Below are 20465 nucleotides of genomic sequence, written 5' to 3'. Positions count from 1 at the left end.
GCTTCATAGGCCTGAGGAATCACCGCGTCAGGAGATTGTCAGTAGATCACAAGCTGAGCTCAGAGGAGCCCAGGGCAGGAAGGCTGAATTGTGCATCTGGTTCTCTGCAGGCCTTTGTCTTAGCTCTGTTCTGTGGTCACTAGCTGCCCTCAAACCTGACCCCAACCAATTTGCAAATGGTATGCGGGTCAGAAGCTAATGACAGAGCACAAACAGCCAATGGCTTCCTTAGCTGGAGGATCAACATCATCATATCTGCCCTGACATTTTTCCTCCAATTAGTAATAATGCACCCTCGGAGTTCCTCCCACCTGTGCTAACTCTGGGTCCTCACACCAACCCTCTGAAGGAGGCAGGGCAGGTTAATTATTGTCCTCACTTGATGGCTGACGACTAGGGAGCCCCTAGGGTTAAAGAGCTCATCTGAGGCCCCACTGCTAATGAGAGAGACAGAGCCAGGACCAGAGCTGTCTCCAGGGACCTGGAGCAGCTGATGCAACTGGGCTCAGCTCCTCAGATATGATGATGTTGATCCCCCAGCTAAGGAAGCCATTGGCTGTTTGTGCTCTGTCATTAGCTTCTGACCCGCATACCATTTGCAAATTGGTTGGGGTCAGGTTTGAGAGCTGGAGAACTCCCCTGGCACCTTCTGTGAAGGAAGGAGGGAAATCATGAAACAGGGGGCACTTCCTTCTGCTTCTCCATGAGGGAGTCAGAGAACAGAGCAGTTCTGGGTCCTTCTCTGGGATCCACAATGAGCAGAGAGGCAGAGAGGGAGCCAGGACAAGAAATTACAATCCTTCTCTCCGGGACCTTCCGTCTCTCCGTGGGTCCGCCTTCCAGCGGTGCTTCCACCTTCTTGTGTCCCTCTGCTGTCCTCGCTGTCACTCCCGAAGTGCTCTCTCCTTCCACCTCGCTGAACTAGAAATTTACTGAGGCCCAGAGCCTGCGGATTCTTAGGGGTGCAGGTTCCCACCGAGGGACCAGAGCTCGCCACCTGGGTGCACAGCCAGCTAAACAAAAAGGCTACTGGCTATGACATTCCTTTCAGTGGAATGATGGTTTATATTTGCCTTTAAAATTCTTTTTTAAAAACAATTTTATTTATATAATCAACGTATACAACTGACCATTTAATGTGGTCAATACAATGGCTCTTAGTATATTCACAGGTTATGCATCTATCATCAGAATCAATTTTGGAATGTTTTCATCACTCCTAAAACAAAGCCCACCCCCCTGAGTGAGCCCCCAACCCAAAGTCTTCATCCCCTCCAATCCTAGGCAACACTCATCTACTTTCTTTCTCTGTAGATTTGCCTATTCAGGACATTTCATGTAAATGGAATCATATAATGATGTGATCCTTTGTGACTGACTTCTTGTACTTAGTGTAATGTTTTCAAGGTTCATCCATCGGCAGCAGGTATCAGTACTTTATTTCTTTTTATTGCTGAATAAGATACCATTTATGGATATACCACATTTTGTTTAATCTGCTCCTTAGCTGATGGACATTCGAGTTGCTTCTCCTTCTTGGCTATTATGAGTAGTAATCCTTCTATGAACATTCGTGGACAAGTTTTTGTATAGACATAGGTTTTCATTTCTCTAGAGTTGAATTCCAGGAAAAGGAATTTTTAGGCTTCAGCCAGCAAGTAGGGGCACTGTTTTTCAAGCAATCTTTCTGTTACTCCAGAAATCACACCACGCGTTGCCTAAGTCTTGGATATGCTTACCTGGAGCCTCAGTGCACGGCCTCACCCAGTCCTGGTGGGCACCCCCTCTGCTCTCTGGAGGAAATCTTTTATTATTCTCCAGGGACTAAACGGTGCATGTGAGATCTCTGCGGCAGCCTGCTGCACCTTCTGTAGGAAAGAACCCAGATGTTCAGGACTCAGCAGGGAGCACCTTGGATTCACCGTTAAGAGCCCAAGAGAAAGAACTCTGGAGAGAAGCAGTCAGGGTACAAGCCCTGATTCTTAAAAATTGTGTGACCTCGAGCCAGTTATTTATCCTCTGTAAGCTCAGTTCTCTTACCTGTAAGAAGGAAACAACAGTATCTATTTTATAGGGTTGTTCTAAGGACTAAATAAGGTAAAGAATGCAAAGTACTTAGCAGGGAGGAAGCGCTCAGTACGCGGGAGCTCTTCTCATTTCCTGTGGTACAGAGCCGGGCATGTGTGAGGAAAGAAAACAGAAGGACCAAAGCCAGCTAGCACCTGGGGTTGGAGAACTTGGGACAAGGATACCTGTTGCTATCAACTCAGCTTTGACCCAGTATCTCCTTTGCTGTCCCTGGAGGGAGAGCACCGAGTAGGGTTGGCTGGCGGCTCCCAAGTAGAGTGCCAGTTTGGGACTCATGAGTAAGGACAACAATCCCTCTGTTTTGCCACCTCATCCGTCTGAGCCACAGGCAAGATGGAGGTTAAAAAGATTTGACACTGCTGAACAGATGGTGGACAGCCCAAGCATGAAGTGTCTACATTTTACCTGGACTGGTGTACCCTCACTTTACACACAATTCTAATAAACTTAATTATCTGGTTGTCAAATCCACAACGGGACGAGACAGGCACCCTTAAAGCAGAGAGAAGTGACAGCTCATAGTCTGACAAGAGACAGAAAATATAAAGGCGACAGCAGAATTAACAAAGAGTCGCAGCCATCAGGCTCTTGAGAAGAGTTTTTGCCTCCCTTTGATTTCTGAGAGCTGAGTGTGTGATGACTCAGAATCATGATGCTCAAAATCTTGACCCTGCCGAAGGGTGTTAAATCACATTCAGTATATTTTAAGAAGCCAGCTGTGATATAATGACAATAGAACCTTGAATGGGGGAGCATCTTCAAGTGTGCGTGTACTTTCCACGCATTTGATTTTTATGTATTTAATTGTTCAGTTATGGTGCAATCCCCATGATAATCCCGTGGTATAGCTAGGGATTGTATTATTGTCTCCCACTTTGTAGCTGAGAAAACTAAGGCCTAGAGACTTGCCTAGGCTTCTATAACCAATGAGTGGTAAATCTGGGCTTTTTGCTCCAGAACTTGAGGTCTGGTGCTCTTTCCAGGAACCATAATTTCAATCTGTCCCTGGAGCTCCTGCCCACTCCCATGCACCCAGGTCCTCAGGCCACCCAGGGTCATCGATGTCCTTTACAATCCGTATCTCATAGGCCAAGCATGTCCCTCTCCCTCACCTCTGGTGTCCTGTTTCCTCAAAGTCATGCTGGCGAACTCCTAAATGATGTGTGACTGGAAGAGCACACTTATTTCCCATAATGTCCTCTCCATCCAACAGGGCTCCGTCGTCGACTCTTTAAAGTAGGCTTATGTCCGTGTGTATCCCCTCCACGTGAAGTGAACACTTGATACTCATTGAATGAATGAGTGTTAATTTAGCAGAGGCCTCGTGCACACCCACAATGTTACTCCGTATAATTTATTCTGAAGGTGGGAACAACAGGCCCCACAGCGGACTCCCAGGAAGAGTTATTTGCATAGAGATGGCTTCAGTGACACCATATAAATGGCTTCTCATTCACCCAGGAAGATCTGTCAACCTCTGGCTCTGCTCCCTCCTTCACTCCACACCCGCGCCACCCTCACTGATAGATGGGGAGAGTGTGGAAGCGGCACGCAGATGGTAGTCATTAACATGTCATCACTGTCATTATCACCAGACACTAACCGAAGGTGAAAAGTCAGCGCCGAGTATTGTAAGAGAGAAATTATACTACTCCTTCTCCTGGTCACTCTAACAAACCAGTCTGTAGCAAACGTGTTTGACAGATGGTGTTTACTATTCTGCTGCTCCCTGCCTGTCGTGAGCGAATGATCAAACTAGACAGACAGAGCATAGGCTAGAATCTTAGCAAATCAGACAAGCTGGCATATACCCATTGTGGAATGAATGATACAGATGGGGTCTGTAACGAAAACTTTCCTCCCTTTCTGTCCCCATTTTTCCCGTAAATTAGAGGTCGTTTGGAAAGAGGAATCCCTGAGGAGGTGGGGTGGGAAGTGAGCCTTGTGGGATGTTGGAATCTAGACAGGAAGGGAGGGAGGATGCATCCCAGGTGAGGGCAAAGGTGGAGGGCATCTCATACACGGTATAACGTGACCCCAGGAGAGAGGAGAGTGAGGCTGGGAGGGAGGAGAAGAAGTGGAGAACCTGAGAAATTAGGCTGGTGAGTTTGGACATAATGTAACAAGCCGAAGGGAACCTTTAAAGTCTTAATCAAAACAGAGACTGAGAAAGGGAAGGCAGAGCAGTATCTCTTCAGAGCTGGGTGCTTCTTGTTCATTTTGTCTAATCCTGACACCGACCTTATGAAGTATTTTCTTTGCTTTGTAGATAAGGAACCTGAGGCTCAGAGAGGTTAGGAAAGTTACTTAAAGTCACCAGCAAGTAAGTTGGTTTTACCCCAGGTCCAAAATTCATGTTCTCAACACAGATACATAGCATTCTAGGAATCTTTGTCTGACAGGGGAGTGCAGTCTGTGCTGGGTGAGGCCCCCAGCTCCTCCTGCTAAGAAAACCCCAAAGTGTCTCAGTGCACTGCGTACCCCAGTGCTGGGCACCCGAGAGTCAGGGCGCCTACAGAGCGGGGACATCCAGAGATTTGTAAAGAATTTGACTTTTGCTATTTAAAAAAATCAAAGCAGTCACTGTGGGAAGAGAATTAAACTGCTGTTGGACTTTGTATGTTGCTAGGGCTGCTGTGACAAAGCACCACAGAGTGGCTCAAACAACCGAAACCTATTAGAGACCTACTTTCTCACAGTTCTGGGGGCTGGAAGTCCAAGATCAAGGTGTCACCAGGTTTGGTTTCTTCAGAGGGCTGTGAGGGAGAATATGTTCCATGCCTCTCCCCTAGCTTCTGGTCATTTGCTGGCAGTTTGGCATTCTTTGGGTTGTAGAAGCACCACCCTGATTTCTGCCTTCATCTTCACACGGTGTTCTGTGTGTGTGTCTGTGTGCAAATTTCCCCTTTTTAAAAGGACGCCAGTCACACTGTGTTAAAGCCCACTCTAATGACCTCATCTTAACCTTTCATATCCACAAGGCCCCTGTCTCCAAATAAGGCCACATTCTGAGGTATTGGGGGCTAGGACTTCAACATATGAACTTTGGAGGACACAATTCAACCCCAAACAAATGTCCTTGCACTTACTTATTTTATAGTTTGTATGGGTTTTATTTGAATTACATACAGGAGAAGAGCGCCATGATGGTATCAGTCCTAAGCGCCTCTAAAGAGCTTCTCCTGTCCCCGTGGACCCACCAAGCGAAGAAGGGTGAGGACAGATGATGAGGTCCCAACCGTGAGGCAGGAGGAGGCTCAGACACCGGAGAGCCAAGAGAGCATTATGGGACGATGCTCCCTGATGTCGAATCCCTCCATCCAACCAGAGGGACCGCTTCAGGAATGAGACGGTGGGCTTCCCCGGGGAGACGCAGGCGTCAGTCAGCAGAACCTGCAGGTCTGGGAGAACGAGACTCAGCAGCACTCAGCCTGAAAGACTGTGTGGTTCCATTCGGTCTTTTCTGGACCTGGAGAACCTCCTTATCAGCGGGCGGAGGCCCAGGCAGGCAGCCTCCGCTGGCGTGAGGCCTGGATGTTGTTCATAACACAGCCTGAGAAACCAGGTTCAGGAACAGCCCTTTCTAGCAGTGAAACTTGTTTACGTGGATTGTAAGCGGGAACCTGTTTAATGAGGGTAATTACATACACAGACACAGATGGTGACGGCAGTGCACAACAGTGCCGGCTGGTGGGGGTGGGGTCGAGTCTTGGATCGTGCAGGGAGTCAGCCTGGTAGGGTCCCTTGCACACACACGGTGGGGAGCCGTGGTAAGGAGAGGAGTTGGGTGTGAAAGAAGCGAGCACTCTTCCTACTCCAGGCTCAGACATTTGGTTCTGTGTATAGAGCAGTGGTTCTCAAAGTGTAGTCCCCAGACCCGCATTGTCACCTGGGAACTTGTTAGACATGTACGTTCTCTGGCCCCACCCCAGACTTACTGAATCAGAAACTCTGAGGGTGAGGCTCAGCCATCTGAGCTTTAACAAGCTCTCCAGGTGATTCTGAGGCGCGCCTCTGTGAGAATTGCTGACGTAGAGCGTAGCATAGCTGTTCAAAACAAGGCCTGAGTTTATTCACAGCTTCAGCACTTCACTAGCTGAGTCGTTGTATCATCCTCTAAGCCTTACTTTACTCCTCTGTAAAATAAGAAAAACAACCTGCACTACAGGAATAGCACGTGGACGCCACAGGGTGGAAGCTTTTTGGCTTTGTTCACTGCTCTGTCCCAGCACCCAGAATAGTGGCTGGAACATAGTAAAGCTCAGTAGCTCTCTCTATATTAATTTAATGGGGCTATTGTGACGTATTCGTTGAGGTCCTTTAAAGTATTGCTACAGTGCTTGGTGGGGCATAGAGTAAGTGCTTAGTAATCACTGTCCTTATTGATAATGATGATGCTGCTGATGATGATGATCAGGAGATTCTCTTCTGCAAGACAGATTTGATCAACATGACCTATAATGCCTCTTTTAGAGAAGGAGACAGAAGATTGGATCCAAAGCCTCTGCAGATATATCTAGATAGGGAGAGAAAAGGGGGTAGGCTGTTATTTGGTCCACAGAGGGGAAGAAAAGGAGCAGGCTGACATCGGTCACCTCTGGGCCTTGGGTTCACCAAAGACAGAGCCCTTCACGATCATCCAGAGAGTGCCCAAGGGAGCCCTGAGTAGTAGAGCTGCTTCACGGGTTGGCGCTGTTCATATTGGCTGAGTCCTAAACCCTCAATGTGAGGCCGGTTAGGGCCGGACATCCTGCAGGTACAGGGCTGGTGGGTCCTGCCCAGTGGGCAGTTTTCCAGAGCTGCCTTGTGGGGTGGGCTTGTCAATCCTCCTTACTCACTCCAGTTAAAGGTGATCACCTCCTGTCGCTCTAAACAGTACTAAGCTGTAGTAAGAGTGTAAAAATCAGCTCCTTAAACTACAGTCATATCCTTTACCCCTGAGAATCAAAACGACAGTTGGTCATGGTTTTCATTCTCCCAATGAAGAAATGCAGCCATGACCTAGATTACGTTCTTGGGCCCTACCCTAAACACTCCTATCTGTGAGTATATCTTTGACCAACAGGAAATAAAATCAAATCAGGCAGTGAGTCAGGAAGCTTCGAAGTGTCAGCCTTCCATGGAGAGGCCAGTTTGCCTGTAGAATCAGACAGCCATAAATTATCAATGAACATAACCACAGATGCAGCAGAGATTCAAAACTAAGAGAATACTATGAATTCTTTGCCCGTAAATGTTCATTAGTAAAAAATATACATATAAACATAAATAATGAATGTATTTTATTAAATAATTTAAAAATAAATGTGTACTTACATATTCTATTTATTAGTTACATGAAATGAATAAATTCTTAGAAAACTGTAATTTTTTTCAAATATGACTTGAAAAGAAATAGAATACCTGAATAATGCAATAACTATTAAAAAACAGAATCAGTGTTTAAAATCGTCTCACAAAGAAAATCTGAAACCCAATAGTTTTATAGGCAAATTCAACCAAACTTTTAAATAACAAATAATTGTGAACTTGTTGAACTCCTACAGAGAATAGAAAAAGAGAGAATACCACCCTATGTTATGATCTTCCTACCAAAACCAGACAAGAATAATATGGGAAAGGAAAATTATAAACCTATTTCACTTATGAACATAGTTATAAAAAAAAAAACCAAATAAACCAAATTCAGCAATATATAAAATATATATCATGTCAACATTGAATTCATCCCAAAATGTAAAGTTGGCTTAACATTAGAAAATCTATTATTTTGATTGATCAGAAGCAAATTCAAGAAGAAAAAAGAAAAAAAAAAAGACCACAGGATCATTTCAATAGTCACCGAAACCATTCTAGAAAATTCAATATCTGTGAATGATGAAAACTCATACTAATTAGGAATGAAAGAATTTTATCTACAAATGGTTTCTACAAAAAAATCAACAACATTATACTTAACAATAAAATGTTAAAAGCTTTTTCTTTAAAACCAGGAAAACACTAGGGTTACCCACCACCATCTCTTCTGTTCATTATTGCAGTAGTCCTGGCAAGCAAAATAAGATGGAATTGTTATTATTCACAGATGATTTGTCTAAATAAAACCTCAATCTATACACAAATTAATAGATTTAATAGAAAGACTTTAGCAGTGTTGCCAAATATAATCAATATACAAAAATCAATTTCATTTCAATACATTGGCTGAAAACATACTTTTAAATAATATATCATTTATAATAGCAATCAAGCAATATTTGATAATTTGGCAATTCAAGTCTGACCCAGAGTTAGGACAAACTTCACAGGTTAAGGGCATTCCCCTCAAAGGACTGCCCTCACTCTGGTCATCAGCCACAAGCTCAGGGGTTCCCATACGCCCTCACTCAAACGATTCATAGAACTCGGAAAAGCCCTATACTTAAGACTGCAGTGTTGTTATAAGGATATAAATCATGACCAGCCAAAAGAAAAGACCTGAAGGGCAAGGTCTTGGAGGGTCTCAAATATGAGATTTGTCAGCCTCTCAGCACCCTGATTTGTATCACTAACCAAGGACACTCAGTCGGCCTCCAGTGTCCAGAGTTTTTATTGGACTTTCATTTTGTGGGCATGGCTGATTGAATCATTGACCACCCAAATGAACTGAATTTCCAGCCCTCCAGTGCTCTAACCACATGGTTGGTCTTTGTGGGCATAGCCGGACCCATCCTAATACTAGCTAGGGGCCCATCATGAATAGCGAAGATGCTCCTATCCCTCAGGAGATTCTAAGGGTTTAGAGGTTCCCTCTCAGGAACCAGGAATAAAGACCAGCCAACTTTTTTATTATATAACAGATAGCTAGAAGTAATCTAACATAAGTATACCTAGTACCTCTTCATAAACTCTCTCTGTAAATATGCTGGAATACTACACAGCTGTGAAAATGAATAAAATACAAGCTCACACATTAACTGTTGCATGTATTACAGTTTTGAAAATCAAATTTAAAAAATCTGCTTTGTCATAAACAGTGAATCAAAGATCATCACTCTTCTGTGGAACCATCTGCCAAGGATGAGCAGGACCCTCTAGAAAATTGTGAAGAAGGTAGACTTTTTTTCTTTGGGACCCACAGCCACCTCTTGTGATCCTTTTCTTCCTCCCTTTAAGTGTCTAGGGCCCTCGCATTCTCCTGCCCTCCTTAGCTATCCTAAAACCATTCAGATGCATTGATGAGTGTGGAGAATAAAATCATTGCATATTCCCATGGGGAAGGCAAGGAATTTGCTTTTGTAACTGTTCTTCTAAAAATGAAACCAAGGGTTTTGGCTCTTGGCAAAGGAATTTGAAGGAGCAAGGTAGCAAGCAGAGGAGATCAGAGACACCTTTTCTGGTAACCAAAACCCATACCAGCTCGTTGGTGTGAGGAAGGAAGGAAACATTCTTCAGAACCATGCTGGCTTCCTCCGTAATCCCCCGTGGCAGGCAGATTCCTCCTGGGGCCTCTTCACAGACTCTCCGGGGTGTCTAGACAATTTGCCTCTACCTGCGAGAAGACAAGCCCTCGATCCTTTATTTCAAGGAAGGTTCCTAGAATATGCACCTACTTTCCTATCTTGAAAATCCTGACAAGGTGCCTCCCTGTTCTCCTTGGCCATTCGCCTCTCTTGTGGCCCCTTTTACTCCTAGAAGGAGCCAGAGTGACCAAGGAGTTCATGAAGCTCGACTCAGGGCCTCTCACTTGCACAACCACCCCCCTCCCACTCCCGAGGCGCTGGAAGGAACCCTAACAATGTGTTCACATACTCACATATTTTTGGTTGTTTACAAAGTAAGATATTTTGGTGGAAATTTATAAGGAAGTGGCCTATTTTCATCCTGACTTCCTCTCATGTTGAATGGTACTGATGTGGCATTTGGAGGGTCTGACGAAGGGGAGGTTGGGCTAAGGATACATTTAGTTCGGATAAAATGAGATATGTTTATAAGGTTTGCAGTTAATTCTCCTTACAGTTAGGTTATTGCAGGAATAACCAGGCCTTTCATGATGTCCCACCCTACAACTCCTGGGACATCACAGACAGCCTGGTTAATGAATGTTACCAGTTCAAAAAAAATAAAAGTTTAACCACTACATAAGAAAACTGGAAATGCCCCCAAATCTTACAGCTCATATTCAAAAGAACACTTGATAGGGTCTTCCCCAAATTTGACAATAATCCTGCAAATTTATATGACATTACTATGACATTAGTTTTGAAGGTAAGAGAAACTTCTAAAAAATCAACTGTACTAAGTATCAACCATATTAGAGGAAAGGTTGAATTATCTTTTCAATTATCTTTCAAAGAGTGAATTAGCTTTAAATTCTCTCTGTGAAAATTATATTGTACAATTGTCACAGAAGAGATGATCAGGGATTATGCAATGCATTCACGTGTTTGCTACCTGTGGTTTGCCAAGCAGCTAATTAGTAAAGATGTTATTTTTATGAATTTCATGATGTTTGTAGTGCTGCATTGCTAGCTTTTTAAAATTTGCTGCAATTTTCTGATTCAAAAATACATATTCGCTTTTATACCTAATTTTGTGGTCATAATTTTGTCTTTTCTATGAGGCCCCCCCAAACCTGGATCTACCCTGGCCCCCTTTTTGCTTCACCTTCACATGGTAACTGCTCCATCCTCCATCCCTCACCCAGTGTTGACTGTCCCCTGGTTTAATAATTGACTTTGCAGTTGAACCAGCAGATTCAGTGCCCGGAACTAGGTAACAAGCTCTTTGAAGACAGTCCCTCGACTCGGACCACTATAAACTGGTCCAGACCTGCTAGAAACACTTACTAAGCACCTGTCAACAAAGCCTCTGGAGCGGGAGCCAAATCCCCCAGAGCAGGGGTCCTGAGCAGCCTTGTAGTGCGTGGGGCAATTTCGAAAGTAGGATATGCACCAGGACCAGCAGTTTTTTAAGGAAGAGAACAGTTTCCACTGAGAGAAGATGTGGTCCCTGGTTAATAATTTGATCCGTGCAGGCTGCCAGGTCACTGAGGAGAGAAGACCCTTCTTGAGGTCAGGGTAAGACAGGGTTACTGAGCTGAGAGCTGGGTTAGGACCCTGACAGAAGCAACATTGGAGAAGAGGTCAGATTGGTCTTGGAGACTTTGTACCCTGCCTTTCAGATCCCAGAAGGCACAGCAAGTCCAATTGGTCCTTGCCCTCAGGGGCTCGGAGATGGGGGCAGGGCAGTGTGAGTTTCCATTCACACAGAGCCCATTCAACGGAGCCATAACATTAGTCTTTGCTGATGTCATAGAACACAGTGGACTGACAGGCCAATGTGTTTCCTCTCCCAGGTAAAAGAAGTAAAAGTGTTAACGAGGACCATGCTCAGTATTCCCATGGTGTGTCCTGAGAAAGATTCGTCCCCCATAGGTACCCAGAAAAAGATGGTTACGTAGACACAGAGGTGTGGCAAGTGTTGCATTCCAAATCCTCATCTAGGAGGTCCTGAGACTCTATACATAAGCTCGTTGGTCGTTGCCAACCTGTCCCAGGGGTACTTAGCGACGTGCCCTTGTCTCTCCCCTTTAGCATCTTTGGGACATGAACCCATTCCAGGAAACACTGACGTCTCTCTCTCATACACTTCTTAGTCTACTCATTCCATCTTCGTTACCGTCAACAAAGGTGATGGTTTAGACCCCAGAGCCTTCTGAGAAAGGAATTTCCTTTTATTCTTCTGAGCTGTGCTTTGCAAGCTGAACAGGGGAGAATTCTTATCCTCGGGAGGGTGAGCGAGGGTGTGCACACAGCTGCAGAAGGAAGAACAGAAATGGGGTAGCTGGCAGCAAGAGAGGAACTTCAGGGACTGAACGTCTGCTGGGGGACTTGGTGGCCTTGGCATTGTGTCTTTGGCCACCCCGCCTCAGCCCCCACCCAAGTCCTCCCATACAGCAGGGCCAGTAACAGTGCCCACCGTGTGAGAGCATCATGTGAATCAAAGAATACAGACAGAGCTCAGGGTGGTACCTAGCATGTGGTTCAGCACCTGGCAAATATTCATTATTGTTACATGCATTACTCAGAAGTGTTTTGGGATTAACGTTCTCTTTCTTTTTGAGAGTAGAGGTAGAAGGGACAATAAAGCACTGAGTCTGAACTCCAGGCTGGCCCTGGCAGGGTTAGCAGCCCAAAGGGCCCCGCTACTGCACACTGGCATCAAGATAATGTCAAATAGAAATTCACAGCCACACCTCACACCTGAGGGAGCCCCTAGATTTCCGAGGGCTGGACTTTAACATGGCGGCCACCTTTGTCCTGTGATTTTAACATGGCCAGCAAACTTCAAAATAATCTCTTGACTGGCGGTCAATTCCTGGAATTCCACCATGGGCATATCAATCATTCCTTTGGCTTAAGGTTTTTATTCCGTTCATGCACCACATTGAAAGTGAGCACCTACCCTGTGCCGTGCAGATAAACAGCTGATCCCTGCCTTCAGGACCTCCCCTACTATAGAGCTGTGAATTTGGAGATGAAGGCGTCAGGAACACAAAGCCTTGCCGGCTAAGCCAAGTGAGGGTAGGAGAGGGAGGACTGCAATAATTTCCCCAGATTTAGAAGAAAAAAATACTTTTCTTTCAGAGTTGTCATAGGTAAGCTGAGCTAATGCTGGCAAAATCTCTTGTGCATAATGCTCAACAAATTTTAGTTTCCTCCCTGCCCACCCCCCCCCACGCTGTTCTCAGTTATTTATACTTGGATATGAATGAAGGATCTGAGAGGAAGATTAGCCAGGTAGGAGGAGAAAGATGAGAGGGCCGCCCTCATGGGGACAGGGGCGGGGGGCAGAATGAGAAGACTTGGGGCTCAGAGATCAACTTCTCTGATGTTCTCCCCGACATGGCCACACGGGTCACTCCCTTGATTCACTCTGCTCACATGTCCCCTTACGACAGAGTCCTTCCCAGACCACCCTGCTTTATTTTTATCCCTAGCGCTATCACCACCAGACTTATTATATGTTCATGTGGTCAGCTGTCTTTCCTACTAAAATGTATGCTTCATGGTCACAGGGACTTAGTTTTATTCACTGCCAGGATCAAATCTCAGCGCTGCCAGTTATTATGTAATTTGGCCTTGGTCAAGTTACTCTCCTCTCTACGTTTTCATAGGGTCATTTTGATAACTAAATGCACTTATAATAAAGTAGCACTTGGCACAGTGCCTGGAATATTCTAAGTTCTCAGTAAACGACAGCTATTGTTATTATCGGTTATTTTCCAGTAAATTTTACTTCCCTTGCGTCAGCCATCTGGGGAAGTCTTCTGACTACTCAGGGATTCATCTGATCGTGAGTGGAGCTAGAAATAGAAAGCTGCACTAATTGGGGAGCTGAAAATATGGTTTACCTTTGCAAAGCAGGTAAACGAGAGAGCTCTAGGACGCTGGTTCTCAAATACAGCTGCACATTGGGATCACCTGGGGAGTTTTAAAAATTACCGATGCCTGGGTCTGCCCCCCAGAGATTCTGATGTAATTGGTACAGCAGGTGGCCTGAGCATCAGGATTTTCTTCAATGCCTCAGGTGCTTCTGAGGTGTAGCAGGCTGCAGAGATGCTGCTCCAGGGTGCCACCAGATTTCCCCTTGAAAGTCAGTGAGACAGATGTCTATTTATGGCTGGGCAGTTAGTGCATCTTCCTAAAGGAAAACAGGTGCTCACAGACCGACCGGCCCATTAAAAATGAATCACTTTAGCCCAGCAGGGCCCATCACTTAAAAATGGCTGTTGATTGTGAGGCAGCATCTTATGATTCTAGTGCCTTACATAGGAGGAAGGCTTGGAGACCAGCAGCACAAGCAGATGGGGAAACTGAGGCTGAAGCAGCTGAACCAAGCCTTTCCTCCACCCACCTTTCTAATTAACCCAGCAGCCAGTCCTGGCCAGGAGAGTGGGATTAAAGCCGGTGATCTTGGCACTCTCCAAATAAACAAAACACTTTATCTTGTCTTTGAACTGTAATAGAATTCAGAGTTCTTGATTTGGACCCCATGAGGATAATGCCCAAAGCTTCTGTCTGTGACGGTGAACTCTAGTTGAATTAGAAGACAACTACATTTCAAGAAAGTGCTTTTTAAAAAGAAGTCCATGTCAGGGGAGCGGGGAGGTAGTTAGGGATAAAAGGGGTCAGATACGTGGTGACGGAGAGAAATCTAACTATGGGCGGTGAACACACAATGCAATATATATATGACTTACTGTTGAATTGTACATTTGAAACTTACTGGATTTTGTCGATCGGTAATTTTTAATAATTAAACAAAAAACAAAAAACACCCATCTCCATTGCTCTCACTTTCCTGGTGCTTAAACGTAAGGGGAAGTATATTCTGCTGAGTGAAATAAACCCATCGCCAAAGGACAAATACTGTTTGATTCCACTTACATGAGGTACCTCAAGTAATCACATTCACAGAGAAAGAAAGTCGAGGGGTGCTTGCCGGGGTCCGGGATAAGGGAGTGCGGGAGGTTGTTTCATGGGTACAGACTCGGGTGGCGGTGATGGCGCGACAGTGTGAATGTGCTGAATGCCACCGAACTGTGCGCTTAAAATAGTTAAGATGCTGAATTTTACGTCGTGTGTATTTTATCACAATTAAACATAAATCTTTTTCAAAAAGCAATTCTGTCATAATTTTTTTAAAGTAAAATGAACGCATGGGGGCGGCAGGCCTGTAGGAACTTAACTGGGCTTTTGGTTGATTTCCATGGGACCTGGGAAGAGCCGGTGGTGGGCAGGGTCCCCCAGAGCTTGGAGTCAGAAACCGGGGGCAGCAGCAAATCAGCCCTTAAGGCACCTTAGAAGTTGATGAAAAGTCAGTGCAGCTGACTTAGCTGTACCGTTTTCTTCACCCATGTGTACTTTAGCTGCATAAACAGAATGTGCCGGCTGACTTACAAACGACTGCGGGGCTCTCGTGATGGTGTGTTCCTTCCCTCAGCTTGAGCGCGTCCCTACTGCACGGTTTCATAGAAATGAGTTTAATAGAATGAGTTTGGAGTCAGCAATAAGAAAGGCTATTTGGCCGTAGTGTTCTTTCTCTTTAAAAAGGCTGCTAACATGCCCGATATGGATATTGGCACAAATTAGAATTATACCTCCAGAGGGAGAAGACGGTGGAGAGGGAGGCCGTATATTTCTGCTTAAATTGGGCCTCTGGGATGCTGTTGTTTTTCTAAATGAGCTTTTGATGAGTGTCTCTACCACAAAGAATTAGCCCCTGTTATAGATCAGACTGCTTTTGGGTTGGAGAAACCTGCCTGGCCAGCGAGCAAGGCAATCATAAGTCCTTGGGGCAGGGCATTAAAGATAATCTAGGGCCTGGCTGATCCAAGTGCATCACCTTGTTCGCCGGATGGAATGGAATGTGCATTTAAACCAGATGGAAATCTGTGAGTAACCGCGTGCGCCCCAAAGTTTGAGAAGCTGTGCTGTGGCATCCACAGGAGGGTGGGTGTTGGCACACTCCCCACGAGGTTGTCATTCTGTGCTTGGATGCCTCTGCCTGTCTAGGACTCAGTGCCCCACTGGACAGCCCTGATGGCTTTAGAGCACTCATGTGAAAGCCAGTAGAGCCCCATGTTCCGATCAAAGGTGCTACAGCTGCACAGCCTGGGGCTGAATCCCAGCTGTGCTACTTGCAACAGGTGTGACTGGAATAGTTTGCTTATCCTCTGTGTGCCTTTGTTTCCTCCCTGTAAAATGACTATAATGGCGGGTCGTTGCGAGGGTGAAATAATCCACATAAAGCAGTTAGGGCAGTTTGAGGAGCTCAATAAATATTAGCTATTAGCATGGCACTATATAGATTTCCATCTCACACCTGTTTCTCGTCTGTCCCCAGAGCCTTTTGAGAACAAACATAACTCCTCGTCTGTATGGCAGCCTCGCAGATATCTAAAGGCAGCTTTCATGCCCCCAGAAAAGTTCTCCGTGGTGAAAGTGCCCAGTCTTCACCATTCTTTGTGTGACGTGTCTTTGATTCCTGCGACGCATCCACCAGGAATCCTCCGCAAGAATCAGAGCATCAGTTCAGCAGCCTCCACTTGCCCCCTGAGGCTAAAAGTTTTATTTCTCCATAGCCTGATTTCTTTTTCACTTAACCTGGTTTCTTCCAGACCAGACAGGGGTGCCCCCTTCCAAGGAAATGTGATGGCCCATGAATCCCCTGCTATCCAGGCCACAGCATCTTTGCTACAAGCCCGAGTGGTGGGGAGTGCAGAGCCCAGTCACTTTGCTCCACTAACACAGCTCCCACTCGTAAGACTTGGCAGGGGCCCTACCACAGGGTGGTACAGGTCTGCCCAGGGTGAAGGAGAAAAAAACAGGTGGCCCTTCCACAGCCTTCGCTGAAACTCCTGTCCTACCCACAATCCTTCCTTCCCAACGCTGCAATCCTCCATGCCTTCCTTTGTTCTTCCCAGGGTTCTCAGACTGGGAGGGAACTTAAAGGTTCCCCAGGGAGCTCATTCAAGATGAAGTTCGGAGGACTCCAGAGTCAGTAGCTTTGGTCAATCTGAACATATCACAAGTATGTCCCCTGATTCTGATGCAAGGGGTCCTTGGGTACTGCTGACTCTCAGCCCCTGCCCCATGTACCATTTGTCTCTGTCCCCTGAACACGTTCTAGGTCTTCCCACCCAATCACCTGTACTCACAGTGGCTCTGCATCATCACCTCAAATATTCCCCAGCACAGCTATCCAAGATGTCCCCATTCATCAAGACCAAGTCGAACCTCACTCCTATGAAGCCTTCGCTGACCCACCTCATGACAGAATATCGCCCCTCTGCGCTCTGAGCATGCCTCTCCTTGCTGCTTACCATCAACCCTATCTGGTGTGCAAGGGTAGAGGTCCAGCAGTGTGCGGGTTAGAGTATGGGCTCTGGAGCCAGACACCCCAGACCACTTCCCAGGCACGTGACCTTGGGCAGGCTGTGTTTCCACCCCATGAAGAACCTGCATTGGAGGGTTGCTGAATGAATCCGTGTAAAGTGCAAACACAGTACGCAGCACAGAACAAGCCCTCCATAAACGCTGACTGAGATAATTGCTTGGTCCTTCCAATCATCTTTTCATATCGAACTTTTCATCTCTTTAACTACATTGTACACTCTTTGAAATCAGAGATGATCTTAATCATCTTCATTTCTACCACACAAAGAGGACATGTAGCCTCCCAGGATACATGCCATAGACTTCTGGCTAGGAAGGCGAAGCTGCCAGAGTCCCCCACCATCCTGGCCTAGAAGCTTCCATTCAGTATGAGGGGCAAACAACTCTTCCCACCGTGTCACCCACCACTATATGCACGTGCATGTGCGCGCGCGCGCGCGCACACACACACACACACACACACACAGAGCTACAGATGACTGGGCTTTCATCCTGGGGAGAATGTTGTCCCCATTTAAATTTGCTCCATTCCTGTGAGGGGCCAGGAGGTACATTGTCACTAACGGGTAGAGTAGGAGGCTTATTGGGTCATGCCTTCTCCCCCAGCCTTCCAACTCCCAGACCCACGAGATCAGGCTCCGAGCAGTGGAGGCATAAAGAGGGCAGCCACATGGACCTGGAATTCCCAGGCAGGCAGCTGGGATGAAGTCCACACTCCCCTGCTCCCTCTGTGCTTTGATGTCACCTCCCCTCTGGATCTGTTGGGGGCTCCTAATTGCCCTCTTCCTAGGGCAGCTGCTACTAGATTATTTCTCAAACACCTTTGAAGCTTTCAAAGTCTAACCCTCCCATCAGCGAGATGGGCTGGTTGGAGTAATAGCTAAAGAAGCCCCGAAGGCCCCCTATGATGGTCTAGACGGGAAACTGTGACGCCTCCCAGTGGCTCCTTCAGAGCCAGCTTCTCAGCCCCAACACCAAAGGACCGGGATGGCAGGAAAAGAGGGACACTTGGAAAAGGGCAGTTCCAGCCTTGCCTCGTGCATGCTGAGAGGAGGCCACCGAGAACGGCGTAGTGTCGGCTTCCTGTCTCCTCAGAGCAGCGATGCCGTGAAACTCACAAGACAGTGTTCCACATGTGCACCTGCTGTCCTCCTCTGGCAGCCTGCTGATGGGTGAACCCCCTGGAGACCAGGTCTGGTCACTGAGGACAGGGTCCTCCCCTTCCAAGTGGATCTGAAGCTATCATCTCTGCAGACTCAGGCAGGAAAGCCATTTAAGGACTTCTGTTGAGCCACGGTACTTCCTGATTTATGACCCCTTCTTAGGATAAAATTGAGTCTCCGCTCCTGGGTATTCTTTAAAGAACTTTTTTTTTTATTCTAGAAAATCCCAACTTTCACTCCATCCACTCAACTGAAACTCCTCTCTTGAATTCAGATCACCAGTATTGTGTTGTGGGCCCCCATGCCTCTCCTGCTCAGACACCCAGGGCTCATCTCAGCTGCGGGTAGGACCCCCGGCCTCCTGGGTCTGCCTCACCCACCCCCAGGAAGGGAGCCTCCTGTTTGTTCCCATCTCCCCGGCCCCAGGGCTCCTCGCTTCAGAGCCTGGCAGAAGACACTGGACCTTCCCAAATCTCGCTTCAGAAGACACTGGACCTGCCCCTGGCTTCTGAAACATATCCGTATATCCCCTTTGTGTTTCCAAAGGGCTGAGGGACAAGGAAGCGTAGGGAAGCCGCTAGTAGTCAACAAGAGTCCAGCAGGTTCTTGGTTTGCATTTTGCATTCAAAGGTCAGGAAGAGCTGGGGTTTCACTTCCTCAGCTGCTATCATGGCCGCGGGGCAGCCCTGCCCAGAAGAGTGTCTTCCTCTTACTTTCAGGACCAGTGTTTCAGGAAGACGCTCCCCAGTGTCCCCAGCTCTCTTTAGCCCTAGACACTGCAGATAGGCAGGTGTTAATTATAGGGAACTCCACTCCCTAAAAGATTTGCTCGTATGCTTATCAAGGGACACTTTCCTTTAAGTCACCTCCGCTCTGGGTTATCTCTGCTTTAGTCTTCCTCTGACAGTCTCAGCCTCTGACTGGGAACAAAATCAGACCATTCTTTATTTATAACCAACGCCACCACCACCACCACCCCTGCCCCCAAAAAGTGGCCCTCTACAGACAAGTTGGCTTGTCTCTATAATTTTTAGAATCGAACTTCGACCCCTAACAAACCACAACATGGATGAGTCTAGATGCATTATGCTGAGTGGAAGAATTTAGACTTAAAAGGCTACGTGCTGTGATTCCATGTACGTGACATTCTGAATAAGACAAAACTGAAGGGACACAAAACAGTGGTTGCTAGGGGGCTGGGGAGGGCGGCTGACCAGCAGGGGCTACAGGGAATTGTTCGAGATGATGGAATTATATTTTCTTGATTGTGATGGTGGTTATATGATTCTATGCTTTTGTCAAAACTCACAGAACTTTACACTAAAAAAGGATGAATTTTACTGAATGTAAATTATACCGCAAAACACCTGACTTTTAAAAAATTACTTACATTTTCCAGTCCTTTCTGGAACAAGGCAAGGCATAAACGGCTGTCAACTTTTTTAAACTCCTCATCTACCTTTGAAAGTGGGAATTGGAACTCTCTGTAAAGCCAGGTATATCGGAGAAAAGGATCAGTGGTTCCCTGAAAAAGGTACCTCATTTTTGAAAAGGGCTCAGACCGTAGGAGACATTTCTTATTCATTCGTTTATGCATGCATTCATGCATTCATTCACTCAACAGTGTTTATCGAACACTTCCTAGGAGGCAGACTTGGGACTACATAATGCGATAACGGCTTGTGGAACAAGACACAGCTGCTGCCCATGAGGGACATATTGTCTGGTGGTCTGGGGAGTGGAGGATGTTAGCAAGTAAAGAAACAGTAACAAAACAGGGACCTCGGAGCTCCTGGGGTGGGGCCGGGCACCCAACCTTATTTCAGCGAGTCAGGAAGCTTCTGAGAGTCAGCCAGGTAGAACAGTGGGAATGAGGGCCTCCATCCATGACATGCATACATGCAGATCCCCAGAGAAGAGAAAAAGAGGGGTATGCTTAAAAATTATAAGGAGTTAATTTTGGTGGGAGCATTGAAGCCAGGGAATGGGTTTGCTGTAGTCGTTTCCAGCTAAAGAGTTTTTTCCTCTTTTCCTCCTCCTGTCCACCGTGTGAAGCCCTCCTCTGGGGAAATATGTGCCACAGAGGAAAGAAAGCTGGGCTCTCAGAAGGTTTTAAACACTTAATAAGTCTTTGCTCAACAAATGAAGAAATTTCAGATTAACTGATCAAAAGCTCTTGGGTACTTGGGCTTTCTAACTTTTCATCTATTTTAACCTGGGTCTGTGACACTTTTCACATCAGTAAAAAAGGAAAATTTGAATGCTAAACAGG

The 20465-nt window shown here is 46.2% G+C and overlaps 1 protein-coding gene across 11 annotated transcripts in view; it reads left to right on the top strand.

The window, feature by feature from the left end:
* The window catches only part of MAPK4 (mitogen-activated protein kinase 4), a 146962-nt gene that overhangs the window by 98241 nt on the left and 28256 nt on the right, over positions 1–20465 (top strand). The window contains exons 1-2 of one of the 11 annotated variants that reach the window (XM_039841598.1): positions 17489–18326; positions 18414–18537. The exons of 9 other annotated variants lie outside the window; for them this stretch is intronic. The gene's annotated coding sequence lies outside the window, so the exon portion shown is untranslated. Of the gene's footprint in view, positions 1–17488; positions 18327–18413; positions 18538–20465 lie in introns of those variants that run through there. One more of the 11 variants, XM_039841606.1, reaches the window with a different exon arrangement.

This window comes from Pteropus medius, unplaced genomic scaffold (genome assembly GCF_902729225.1).
Source record: "Pteropus medius unplaced genomic scaffold, Ma_sr-lr_union100, whole genome shotgun sequence".
Lineage (NCBI taxonomy): Eukaryota > Metazoa > Chordata > Mammalia > Chiroptera > Pteropodidae > Pteropus > Pteropus medius.
This window is presented reverse-complemented; position numbering and strand designations above follow the sequence as displayed.